Genomic DNA, 13,547 nt, shown 5'->3' on the forward strand with positions numbered 1-13,547 from the left:
CATACTCTGAAGGATCAAAAATTGTATGAATTGTATGAAGAATAAGCTTCAGGGACTTCTTATGTACAAAACCAACAGTGAACTGCAACAACTTTCCATGCACTTAGCAAAGCATTTCCAGAAAGTGTACCAGGAAAACATACATACAAAACCACATGCAAAGCCAAATACTTTGAGCAAAATCAGTCTGTAGGGCGAGCATTTTAACAAATGGGATGAGATGCCAGGGAAGAGGAGGAATTCAGAACACAGCAATTGGCAGAGGTCCTACTTTCATGTCAAGCTATTTCCCATTTTCAGATTTATCCAACAGTATTATTTCTGAGAGAGAATTTCTGAGCTCAGTTCCTTTACAGTGAATACTCAGAAAACCTATATCCTCTGAGTATGTAGATTTTTAGCATAAAACCCACCCTTTATTCAAATCCAAAGAAAGGCAGCTTTGGAATTAATTTATAGTGAAACACACAAGATTCTGGTCTTCCTTATTCATCTTAAGTTTTCAACAACATGCTATTTAAAAATACTTGTAATTATCAAGGTGTGCATTAGCTTTTGGAAATTCTAAAAATAAGCATTTGATTTCTGCAACATTCTCATCCTCCACTCTCTGATTTCCATTTAGAGAGAGATGTCATATGGAAAAAACATACACTATACTTTTAGAAAAAAGCAAGACAAACAGAAGATAAAGGAATGGCCTAACAGCCTAGGCAACCTTAACTTGAACAAGCTCAGATATATGCACACTGTAACATTTTAGGCTACTGATAAGTTATTCAACCAACAGTTATGTCACCAAAAAGATGTTTCCTCCTCCCTTCTTGCACATCCTCCTCACTTTAACCTTCTCCTCCTGCTTGCTTCTTTGCCACAAATCCTGCCTGAAAATTGGGAGATCTGACAAAATTGTGTTACTGCCCTCTTCCCACATTTTCTTGAGATTTTAGGAGGAAAAAAGTGACAAACAATCTATTTTAATTATGGTATATCTACTTGTAAAATAAGAAAACAGCTTCCTGGAGCTTAAGGTCAGAAGGACCTGGATGTGGTAGCTCATTAACCTGAACACCACAAATTATTAACCATTTCCCAACTACCCTGAAAGCAAGACACGTAACTTGTACATGGCTAACAAATACTGCCCGGGCACAGGACCTGCCTTGTGCTGGACACCTCAAGAGATCCGCCACTTTTCCTAGTGGTGGAAAGGGCAATTTACTGATTTGAAGAGCTGCAGATATTCAACTTCTTTCAATTTAGAATTTCAGCCAGTGTTTCTAGTTATGCCTCTCCCTCTCTAAATGGGAAGAGGAAGGAAATAAACAAAAAAAGGAAAGTCAAAGAAAGTTAGTACAAGATATTTTCTTGTCAAGGCACCTAAGATGCTCAGTCTCTTCTCATACTCTCAGGGCATAGTTAATGTTTAAGCTGCCAGCAAACTCCTTTCCTACAGCTCTGCCACAGATATTTTCCAGCTCTTCTGCCAGTTCTTGTTCTTCCTTAGCACAAAACTTGTCCTGGCCAGTACTCTCAGTCATTGCATCAGCTTCATCAGACTCAGATGTCTCCTGACATCTTTCTTCCTCTTGAAATCTCGCCCTTACCAGCACCTCGCTCAGCACTTCATTAACTGCTCCACCAGCGCTGCCTTCCTGGTGCCCTCTCTCCTATGTCTGTCTTGCAAAGGCAGGAGGGATCCTCAGGAAACAATTCCCTTTTTGTCAGCAGCATGTGTCTCTCCTCTGGTTTGCTCCTGAGCAATTTCTTCCAGCCACAAAAGTTCAGTTATCCTATCTACAGAGGAACATCACAGATTTACCTCCTATTCCAGGCCCCTCTCTCCTTAAACCAACTGGAAATTTCAATTCTCCTCTCTGACAGTTCCTTGGAGATACCCAGCTACTGAGTTAAGCTCTACACAGAGCCAGACAAATCCCTGATCTCCCCTCCCACACACGGCTTTCCCAAGAGGCTCTTCCTGCTAGTCCCCCAGCCTGCAGGCTGATCATTATGTTCAACAGGAACATATACATCTAAATCCTGTAGAAAGTACATGCATAATATGCATAAAATGCAGTATTTTCTTTCTGATCTGTCAGACAACTAAAATGCTCATCCAGGCACTCAAGATATTCCTCCTTTTCTTGGGTTTCAACCAATAAAATTTCACTTTGAGAAGTATTTCTGAAGGGACATAAGTAATGGTCATCTCCTCTGCATGCCACCTTGCCATTTTAACCCTTTTGTTGTCATATAATTCATGTAAAAAACACCCAACTCCTTCTCCATAATTTTAATAACTTTCTTAGCCTGTTTTCTCCTTTTTTCTTTAACTAGTATTTAAGAGCCAGCTGCCTACTTACTGATGAGCGAGTGACATTGTCCTCCCTCACCAACAGAGCAATCTGTCTCACAGAGATGGACCTGACACATCAATCCATCCGACCTATTTTAGATGTTTTTGGACAAGATGAAGTCTGTCCTAAAATTATCTGGACAGCAACCCAATAATTACAAATTATACAAATGCAAGAAAGGAAAAAAAAAACCACACAACAACACAAAGCTGCTCACAATCCACCCTTTCCACATTAAATCACTACCAGGAATTTTTTCAGCACCAATAATTCTTGTGGCTCTTTTACTATACCTCCTGCAGGTTTTCAAGACTTTTTAAAGACGTGAAAACTAGGACCAGATACAGAATTTGAGTATTAGTGTCATTAATGCCATGCAGAGAGAAAAATATTTCTTTTATAAATCCTGTCAGCTCAGGATTAAATTAATTACCCCAGTCTTCTCTCCCAGCGACAGTGCACTGCTAACTTCTGGTTCTGTATCCAGCCTGATCCATAATGCCCTTGCAGAGCTGCTGCTTTCCAGCATGCAGTCTCCCATGCTATGGATGTTCAGAAAACTTGTCATGGAGAAATCTGACTGTGTTCAGCCACAGCCTGCATACCTACCTTTGGTTTTACTCATCAAAAAGAAATAAATAATGCTTACTTATATGGGAATGCCAGACTGGTAAAAAGCATAATCAGGGGTTGGTGGTGTTGGGTTTTTTTGGTTGGTTGGTTGTTTTTTTGAAAGCTTCTGTCTTACAAATGAAACTGTTAAATGGTGTCTGGTCCAGGCTCAGTTTTGGAGCATCCTGATTCCCGGTTTATTTCCCACAGACATCTACTTGTTTATATTTCACAGTCAGCTGCTCCCGCATACACTCAGCATGCTTCTGTTGCTGTGCTGTAATGGTTTTCCCAACAAGAAAGCTCTATTGTACAGAGCCACAAGCTGACACGCAGAATTAGGAAACCTGTGTCGAGGTCAGCACAGGACCCATGACAGATGCAGAAAGAAAGGCTGTGGGATCTGCTCTATATTTGTGTGACAGCCCATGCTTCATCTGGTTTTTGTGTCAGCCAAGAGTAGCTAGGAGGCATGAATGGCCATGAAACTCATCTCCCTCCACTTCATCCTGTCAGAGCTGATGATGCAGCTCACAGCCCAGCAGCCACAGGGTCCAAGGACAAAAGCTTAAGGACACACAGGAAAAAGGATGAAGTTTGACAGGTTATATGCACAAGATGGAATTTCAGCTTTGGATTCTCACCTTTACTTACGGTGGTGGCAATGTCTGATTATGCAAAACATGATGTCTTTGCCAGCCTCCTTAGCCATGTCAGGAGACTATTTCATATAGTCCTACACTGTCACCCCTATAGAAAGAGGGAAGAACCTTGGGCTGAAAGATGAGATTCCTTGGCAGCGGCAGCTCCCGCAGGAGGCAGGGACACAGCGCACCTGTCAAAGGCAAGTTCTGCTGTGCAAGGTATTTACATGCTGCAACCAGAGTCCTGTGAACCCTGTGCCAGGGAGGTTACACAGAGTTACATCTTGAAAGACTCAAGCAGAACTTCAGCATACCATTTAGTGAAAAGAGAAGCCCATTTGATCTTTGGGTAAAGCTCCTGGCTGCCTGGTGTCAGGTTGACTCTGCAGACATTCAAGTCAGGAGGTGAAATTCCCTTGGACTCCCTGGAGTTGAGTCTGAATCCACACACCCACTACAATCCTTCCCCCGGGTTTGCATATCCCACAGCATTTTTTTCTCGGCAAGTGTTATTCAGGTTACCACAGCGGGACAGTTATTAATCTGGCTGGTTCACAACAATAAGATGGTTTTTATCAGATCAGATGTGGGAAGGTCTTTAAAGGCTTTTTACAAAAAGCAGCTACATGACTTCATGAAGACAGAAAAGCTCAAAGCATAGTGATAAAAGGTATTTTAATAAATTCATTCATACTAATACATGAGATACTGTGTGCTGAAAACAGGAAAATGTATTACAATTCTAACATGATAGGCCAGAAGATTTAATTATTAGCTTTGCTTTGAACCTGACAGCTATTACTACTCTACCAAGTCCTGGATGCACTTGCAAAAGAAGCCTTGTCATTTTAGATTTGTAAGAAAAGGTGGTCTTAACTTGGATTTAACTACCAGATTTACTGTAATACGTGCAATAGAAAAGCACACACAATCAAGCCTTTATGAGAAGAGAACTCCTCCCAAACACACACACCTGCTCATTAAGAAGTTGGAATGGAAAATGCCTTCTCTATATTTATTTTTCCTTCCAGTGAAGAACAAACAATCAAAACCTACTGTTAACATAATTAAATCAGCATTTCATATTTATCTTACTGGAGAAGGTTTTGTAATCCTTCCAGATGATCTTCAAATGCAATAAAGTTGACAAAATATTGTATGGATTCCCATAAAAAGGGAGAAATAGGCATATCATACCACTTTGAACAGTCTTAATACCATGTAGGAAAAAAAAAAAAAAAAACAACCTCCACAAACACCACACACTTTTTCCATCTGATTTACTAGTGTAGTTTCTTAAGGAGAAATACTGTAATAATGCAACTGATTTGGAAGCAAGAGCCAAATGGTGTAAAAATGGCTGAATTTTGGGAAATTTCCATCCATCACTCAGATATGTATGAGAAAGTAAATCAATTTTTAGTTCCTCCACTTGCAAATATTTTTCAAAGCTATTGTTCACTTAAAATAGTAAAGAGAAATTAACAGGAGTCTAAGTGCAGGCTCAGCTTTACCTAGATTTCCACACAGATTTAACCTGACCTCATTTTGACAGTCAGTCACAAAGGGACCAGAGAAGTTGCTGCTTATCTTAGGTACTTTGAAACGCACAAAAAATTTGACTGAAAAAAGGGAGGGTTTTTTGTTGTTGTTTTGGTGTTTTGTCGTCGTTGTTGGGTTTTTTTTGTTATGAAGGAAATTTTCCCTTTAAATGCCCTAGATTCACATTCCTTTAGTCCTGAAGCACCTACATTCCCCCTTGTAGCCTGAGCATGCAAGAGATTGACTGGGTGAAGAGAAACACACAGGGCAACTCCTTTCATATTACAAATTGTCCACACAACATGCAACAGAAGCACTGAGGTTAACAGAGGTACAACCGCATTTTGTATAGTCAACAGCCAGATGGACAGACTGGGCAATGGTTTGGTCACTACTGACCACCAGTGAGCTACACAGCCAAAAAAGGAGGCAAGAAGAAGTTGATGGAACAATGTTATCACTGTAACAATCACTATAGGCATACACTTCACATATCCCCGGAACTTTGGTGGGGTACTCTCCCTGCACCTGTTGGATTAGAGTTGTACATGGACTGCCAGTGCTCTTCCCCTGTATCTTGTGTTGTATCAGCACATTTACCAAAGGTGCTGTATGAGTTAAGAGAGCTGTGGACCTTTGATGGAAAAGGGAGTTGGATATTCAATTTATCTTCCATTTTCTGGCTTGAGTTTCTCATGTAGCCTCAAAACAAAGCCAACCAACTAATACCACCACACACAACATAGGAGAACACAGGGAGAGTGTAAAAGATGATGGAAATGAATGATCTGAACAAGAATTGTCAAAAAGGAAAATACATCTCTGTATACAGGGTACACAGCCTCTTCTCTGTGTCCACTGTTACTCATTTACAGCATGGCATGCAATGCTGTAATTCATAACACCAGAGCAGTCAAAGGGCCCATTCAGCCTGGCTGCCTCCAAGGCTCACACCAGAGAACCCTCCAAGAAGGTTCTGAAATAACCTACATCTTCGCTGTCATTTACAGTTTTGGTAACCAAGTCTTCACAGATTACGAGTTCATACACTTAAGATGTACCATCAGATGCCCAATGCTGTTAATCATTTTGAGACAGATTGCCCCTGCATTTGCATGTTTTGCATATGTGGTACTTCCCCAGAATAGATGGCATCTGCCAAAGTATACTGCATTGAGAGGAAAGCCACTATATTTACATAATTCTTCTCTGAGGAACTCATATCTTGTTTTCTTTGACAGTTCCATTATATTACTCAACCGCTAACATCCATAGGAAATGTCAGCATTCAAATCCAGCAACTATTTTTGGAAATAATTTATGCAAAGTATCCCTGTTTCAAAATATCCTCATTTCCTTGTACTGGATGGCTGCTGAGTAGGAAGAAATAAAAATGAAACTGGAGGAGGGGTTTTTTTGTATTATTATTACAAAAAGTAACTGTTGTTTCATAGAAATATATGAACAGTATATTTAGAAAAAAGTTCTCAAGCAAATCTGGGAATCTTTTCTAATACCTGCAGATTTCCCATCACTGTAGGTATATATTAGTTTCAAATGGCAGGAACCACCTCAATTAAAGGGAACATCAATTAGGCACTTAGGTTCCCATAGCATATAATGATACAATCACAGAAGATTCAGTTATCATGAAATTCTCTTTAGCTTTTTTAAATGCATCAAAAAATGATGTGCCTATAGCTGATGTCTGTATTCAAGGTAAGAGGTCCATACCAGATAGGAATCAAGGTCTTAAATTATTTATTGTTGTCATGTTACAGGATTTACCACTTCCAAGTACTGGAGTTCTGCATTTCTTCACTGAATGGAAATAATCAAAGCTCTGATGAATGTCTGGGAGAGATCTCATTGAGGAATCTCATTTTTCTCTCACTGAAGCACTGGGACGTTTGGGCAGCAGACACAAAGACTTTGGCTAACACAAAACACCTAAGGGCAGCTCTACAGCTTCTACAGAGAGCATTTCCTATATGCTTCTTGAAAGACCTACTTGCCGACAGACACTAACCTCCTGCAGCCTTCCGGCAACTTCCAAGTGCACGGATACTTACTGTCTTCCCAGTTACTACTCCAAACACCTGTTTAGAGGTGGGCCCTTCACTTTTAGCTTTAGGTAGTTCTCAGTACATCCTTTAAGCTGCTCTCTTCCATCAGATAAACACTGATCCCACAGCCTTGCTCCATATGTCCTGGTTTTGCCCTTTCCCTCCCAGAGGGCGGGCAAGCAGCGAGCATGTGAAGGAATGGGCCATTTTGACTTGCTAGAAGTTTCATGCAGGCCTTGTGGTAATGCAGGCAGTCACAAAGGGAAAGAGAAGGCTGCTGTTTCTGAAGCAATTAAATTGTACTTTATTCAAAGTTTATTTTCTTGGTTTGCTCCAGACCCTCCCCTCACAAGATGAACAACTTTTTAGCGTAATTGGCAAACATGAAAGAAACAAGAACCTAAGTCCATAAACATTTATCAGAAATCTTTAAACTAGAAAAGACCTAGATCTTGCTGTAACTTGACAGATTTGTACTGTCTTTTACTTAAGCCTACTTCCCTTAGGTGTCTTTAACTGTAAAGATTTTTTTTTTTTTTGAGAACAAGAATTTTCTCTCTTTCATATCAAACTCCAGACACTGTGAATTCTTCAAAACCTCCATAACCAGTAGGACTGGACAGTTCCCATGTCACCATGTTAAGGAAACCCTATGAAAGCTCCCTTGGTATTGACAAGTGAATTTTCATGTTGGTTGAGCTGACTTAGGATATCCTGATGTGCACATCCACGTATTGTTTTACACTGGCACTCTCCAAGTTGTAATTTTAGTAACGCTCTGTCCAGGCTAGCACAAAACCTGTTTTGTTGGTTTAGTTGTGTACTTTGGTTTGGTTTGGGGTGGCTTTTTTGGTTGTTATTGTTTGTTTGTTTTGTGGTTTTGTTGTTGGTTTTTTGTTTTGTTTTTCTCTCCCTCAAAATAGCACCATCTTCACTCTTCTTCCACAGTTCAAGATCAGAATTAGCTGATACCACAGTGAGAAATAAGCAGTTATTTCAATGAAAAGAATGGTTCAGTCTTAAGGTGTGAGAAATGCAGCTGTATGAGAAAAGATACTAAGATGAGAGGAAAAAACAGAGATCTTGAATGACCCTGCTGCTCTTCCAGCGATCCCTCCTGAAGCCGTCACTAGCAGCAGCATTGCCTGCCAGAAAAATGGTACATCACTATTATTAGCACAATGAGGGGACGTGATGGTTTGACTCTACCTTATATTGGCAGCTGTGTTGAATCCTCCCATCCAAAAGAAACAATTCCCATTACAAAAGTAACAAGGTCAGGTCTGTGTTTGTCTGGAGACTAGTACAGTAGAATCATGGAGGAGAGGAAAACAAACTCAAACCAAAGAAAGCCTCAAAAATCCATGCAGACCTTTCAGACCAGAGAAAACAAACCAGTGGTCTTTCCAAGAAAGAGCAGCCCCTGAAAACACATTTACCTGCAACTATAATAAAGCTTCATAGCAGTAGTCTAAATTGAAAGGCAGGGAACACAGCCATAAACATAAGATTCCATTCAAATCTGAACTTCAGCTTTTTAAGGAGCTAATGGAAACGTGAAGTGACTGGTGAAAATATTTAGCACTGACTGACAGTTTGCTAAAAGACTATCACACTCTTTGGATTTATGAGTTGTCTAAGGATTTGTCATAACTTGATTTTAAGCTAAATACCTAACGTGAACTGAAGCTAGAACTACACTGCTGCTCCCTCTGAAGTGAGATTATTTTTTTTTCAAAGGCAATGTCAACCCGAAACAAGAGATGAGACGGAAGTGGGTTATCACCCTAGTAATGTCTTGTCACAGATGCAAAGGGGACTGTAAAACAAGCAATAACAGCATGTTTCACCCTCAATAACAGTCACTTGTAAAATATTTGAGAATCGATTTTCAGACAAAAATCCATGCAAAGTACATGGCAGATATTGCTGCTCCAGTGGGACATCACATCATGGAAGAAAGAAGATAAATATGCAGCACTGCATATTCTGAACACCACCACAGCTAATGCCCAGTGGTGGCAGCAACTGGATGCGAGCCAAGCTGTGGCAGCATTTGCTCAGCCAAGTAGCGGAGGTGAGAAACTGCAGCAGAGAGAAGGATGAACTCACACGGTGGAGAATGATTCCTTCAGAGCTACAAAGATCCAAAGTACAGGGCACAACCAGAAAGACATACCAGAGCCAACAACAGCACAGATAGGTGCCAGGTCAGCAGCACTGTGTAGTGCAAGCGCCACACAGCACAAATGCTCCCAGCATAATGCTTCCCAAGGCTGGGGACTGTCACCTCGCAAGATAAACAAGCTAGATTGGAGCCTCAAAATAAACTTACACCCTGCAGATGAGTATGAATAGATGACCTTACAGGCTTTTAACTGTGTACCATCAGAGCTGCAGATGAGATGCTACACATGCTGACACCAACCACTTCCTAAGGGTGCACTGTGTATTAACTACAGAGTTCATCATCACATTGTGCCTAACAGCCTTTACAGATTTCACCTCTCGGTGATTAACAGGAAGAGTTGCCTGGGCTGTTTTAGCTGCATTTACCTGAGGCACAAAGGCTATGACTCCAGCTTGGTCTTAGGAGCAAGGCAGAGCTCAGCAGGCTCCTGACTGGTCTGCCCCATGCACACGTGGCAAAATTGCCAGTGTCACCTTGATCTGTCAGGAGCCTTTCCTGCACCCTCTGCAGCACACTTGCAGTGGTCCTGCCTGCACGGCTGGTAAATCTGGTCCTGAGGATCACCCGAGACCAGACCTTAAGATGCAGCACGCACCACTGTGAGCTGGCACAAGCATCCCACAGTAGTGGCTGTGGTTATCCTACCTCTCTCAGCTTTCCAGCTGCAGCTGGTGAAGCCTAGCGGATGTCATCACTACATCTTTGCTAGAAAGCTACGAACACAACTAAGAAATAATGATTACACAAGCATAACCTAGTAATCTAAAGCAGAGAGAAATGTCATCTGCAAGCCTTTCAACAATCCAAGATGTCAACAAATACCACAAGTACAAATAGCATCAGGAAAAAAAAAATGGAAAGCTTTAATTTTCTTCTTAAACCCCACAACTTTAAATACGGACTGCCTCTCCACAAATTGAACGCATCTTACACACATCCTCAACATGTACTTTTGGTCAGCACTTTTTCTACAGAGGTAAGAAAGGACAGTACACAAAGGTAAAAGTAATACATAATTAAAGGAGATGTAGGTGTTTCCTCCTCTAGATTCCAAATGCATGATGAGAAATACATTATACATGGAGGAAAATGATAGTACAACATTAATCAAATCAGCATGAAGAATCAAACCAAAGACCGTAAGATGTATTCAACAGATATCACTGTGCAAAAGTGATCAGCTAATTGAAAGAAAGGGTATGTTTATGCAAAATACAGAGGAAAAATATGAAAATGGGACTGAACTGCTTCAGTTTGTGTCCTATCAAGTAACATGCTCCATTCAGGGAACAATCTTTAGACAAGACAGCTACAAGAATCCTAAAAGTTTCTAGGTCTCTGAATAACTTCTATTAGAAGCCAAAATTAAAAAGAAAGAAGAGAGTTAAATTATGTTAACAGCAGGGAATTAACATAAACAGCACATTATTATAATATATGAATAACAGTATTATAATTTAATGTTTAAAACAAAAAACCTTTTATTTCTCATCATGCAGTTTCTGCAGTATTGTAAAGCTATCAGGGGATGAAGACTCAACATTTGTTTTTCTTCTATATTCAAAATTGTTACAAAAATATCCAAAGATGAAGTAACCTTCTAACTTGAGATACAGTCAAAAAATAGGAGCACAATACAAGTTGATTCGTAAGCAACTAAGCTAGTAAAATCCAGTTTCTAAGAATGTGTGTTAAAGTGGTAGGAAGAGTTCAGACTGCAATCTCTCCTTCAGCAGGCATCTTTCCACCTGCCTAGGCTGCCTACTGCCAGAAAACCTGTAGATTTTATTGGAGATAAGCTTCTAACACTCTCACAAATGCAACTGGAACTGGTCAAAAGGTTAAAAGTTAAGAGTGAGAGTAAAAGACAGACATTCACAGAGAGAGCTGCACTTCATCTATTTTCTCAAAACCAGACTAAAAATACATATACACTGACTGCAAATAGCTTGGTCTTGAATTTGCAGTCACTGTTACAAGATTGCACTAGACACATAAGCCTGACCACACAAGTCCCAGAGCAGCATTCTCATTCCGCCTGGGTGGATGTTATTTCTTAATACGGGTATAGAGAGATGAAGGGGAAACTCTTTCCTTAAGCAGCAAAAGAAGGAAAAGCAGAGTTAAATAACACTGTTTCCTCCTAAAAGGACAAAAACATTGTCTAAACCATCAGGCCTAGAAAAATACAATTGCCTTAAGCAATATGGCATGACCTCTCCCGTAGCCCCAGGGAGGAAGCACTTGGGCAAGGAGGGCTCTGCACATCAACACCACCACAGCCACCCTGCTTGGTCACTGTGGGGAGCAGACCTGCCTGAAAACAGAGTGTGACTTCCTCCCAGGAGTGCCTGATGTCATGTAACACCCCTGAGTACCTGGCAGCAGCTGGGCATATCCCAGAAGTCCTTCAAGCAAGAGCATCTGACCCAACTGCAGGCTCAGGGCCACAGCAAATCCACCATCCCAAATTACACTGAGTAATTGCACTGCATGTGTAGCTTCATCTAGCAGGCTCATTTATGGTACGATCTGCCAGAAAGGTCCTTTTAAATATCAGAAAAAAAAAAAAGAAATAGCCCCAGGTTCCTCATCATTGGAAGCATCCAAGATCAGCTTGGAAGGGTCTTTAAGCAACCTGATCTTGTTGAAGAAGTCCTTGCCTGTAGCAGGGGGTTGGACTAGATGACGTTAGAAGGTCCCTTCCAACCCAAACCACTCCATGATTCGATGATCAATGATAACCTGGCTTCCTCACTACTTCTGCTGCCCCACCAGGAACAGTTTGCATGGGTCTGCCACAGTCTGTGCATATGAACTACCTGCAACAAGAGGAGGCCACTCCAAGTCTGTATTGCTTGACAAAAATGAAAGCTTCGTTATCAGCATACCTACATCTGGAGAGGATGTACCTCAAGGGCAATGTGCTGAGAAGACGACATCAGAAGGTGTTAACAATGAGTGCTTCAGGAAAGCCAGTGTGGGTGGGACAGTATGCAATCACTTTAGACAATTCTGCCAGATCCACCCCCTACCAGACATTGTTTAGAGAAATAATTTAGCAGAAATAGTAACATTATGGTGGGCCAATAATGGATTGTTGCTGTAATACATTTTCCTAAATGCATCTGCATATTCCTCACTAGCTAAATATGAGAGTCCTCCACAAGTTCTGAATGTGTACAACAGGTGTCAGGTATTATCCAAGTCTTAACGCTGCGGATGACCTATTTACTAGAGGCTGGAGCTGGGATGAAGGCAAGTCAGCTGAAACTTTCTCCAAGAACCACAGTGATGGCTTTCACAGACTGTAGTTCATTGTGGAGTTTTATGATAACAGGAAATAACCCCAATACTCCAGAAACAGAACAGTCAGTAAAATTTCCAAGTGAAACTCAAGAGTAAATATAAAGACTCCAAAAATTTGGAACCTAGCTGTTCACAAGCAAAGCCGTGATCAAAGCATACGAAGGTGAGCACTCATATATAGCGAAAAAAAATTATGCCTGAACCTGCAAAGTCAGAATCTGATATTTCCCAGACAACCTGCAAGACCGATCTTCACTCCCAAGTATTTCAGATGATACTTTGGATATCATATGGTAGAAAAAGGTTATATTAAGTAAGCTCTAGTCCATTTCTTCAATCATAAGTCATTTCTATTCAACAATCAGAATTTAGTTGTATTAAACTGTCATAATGGTACCTGGAGGATAACAGCAAAATATTTGCATGCAACGACATACTACTTGCTATTCTTTGAATGAAAAGACAGAAATTATGCTGTAAAAGGAAAAAACATTGGCTTGCCAAGACTAGAACCATCTGATGAGAATTTTTTTCCTCACAGTAAATAAAACTACCAGACATACTGGTTCACTTTCTGTTTCTCATTTTCTTCTTTTTTTTTTTTTGAGAAAGGACACTTATGGTGTCACCACCATAAATGGCACCATCAGCAAACAATCAAGCTATTTGAAAAAGCATTTTGTACTGGTACTGCCAGCTCCAGTATTTACTGACTGCATATGCAGAAGAACTGTAAGCATTTCTGATCTGATTTGATTATGAAAACAATTCCCATTACTCTGCAGCCTGCAGCCAGAGGAGCAAGTGTATTTCCAACAGCTCC

The 13,547-nt window shown here is 40.6% G+C and overlaps 1 protein-coding gene across 2 annotated transcripts in view; it reads right to left on the reverse strand.

The window, feature by feature from the left end:
- RNF144A (ring finger protein 144A) overlaps window positions 1-13,547 on the reverse strand; it is a 67,494-nt gene that overhangs the window by 51,111 nt on the left and 2,836 nt on the right. The gene's annotated exons all lie outside the window — the stretch shown is intronic.

Source organism: Caloenas nicobarica, chromosome 3, assembly GCF_036013445.1.
Source record: "Caloenas nicobarica isolate bCalNic1 chromosome 3, bCalNic1.hap1, whole genome shotgun sequence".
In the NCBI taxonomy this organism is placed as follows: domain Eukaryota; kingdom Metazoa; phylum Chordata; class Aves; order Columbiformes; family Columbidae; genus Caloenas; species Caloenas nicobarica.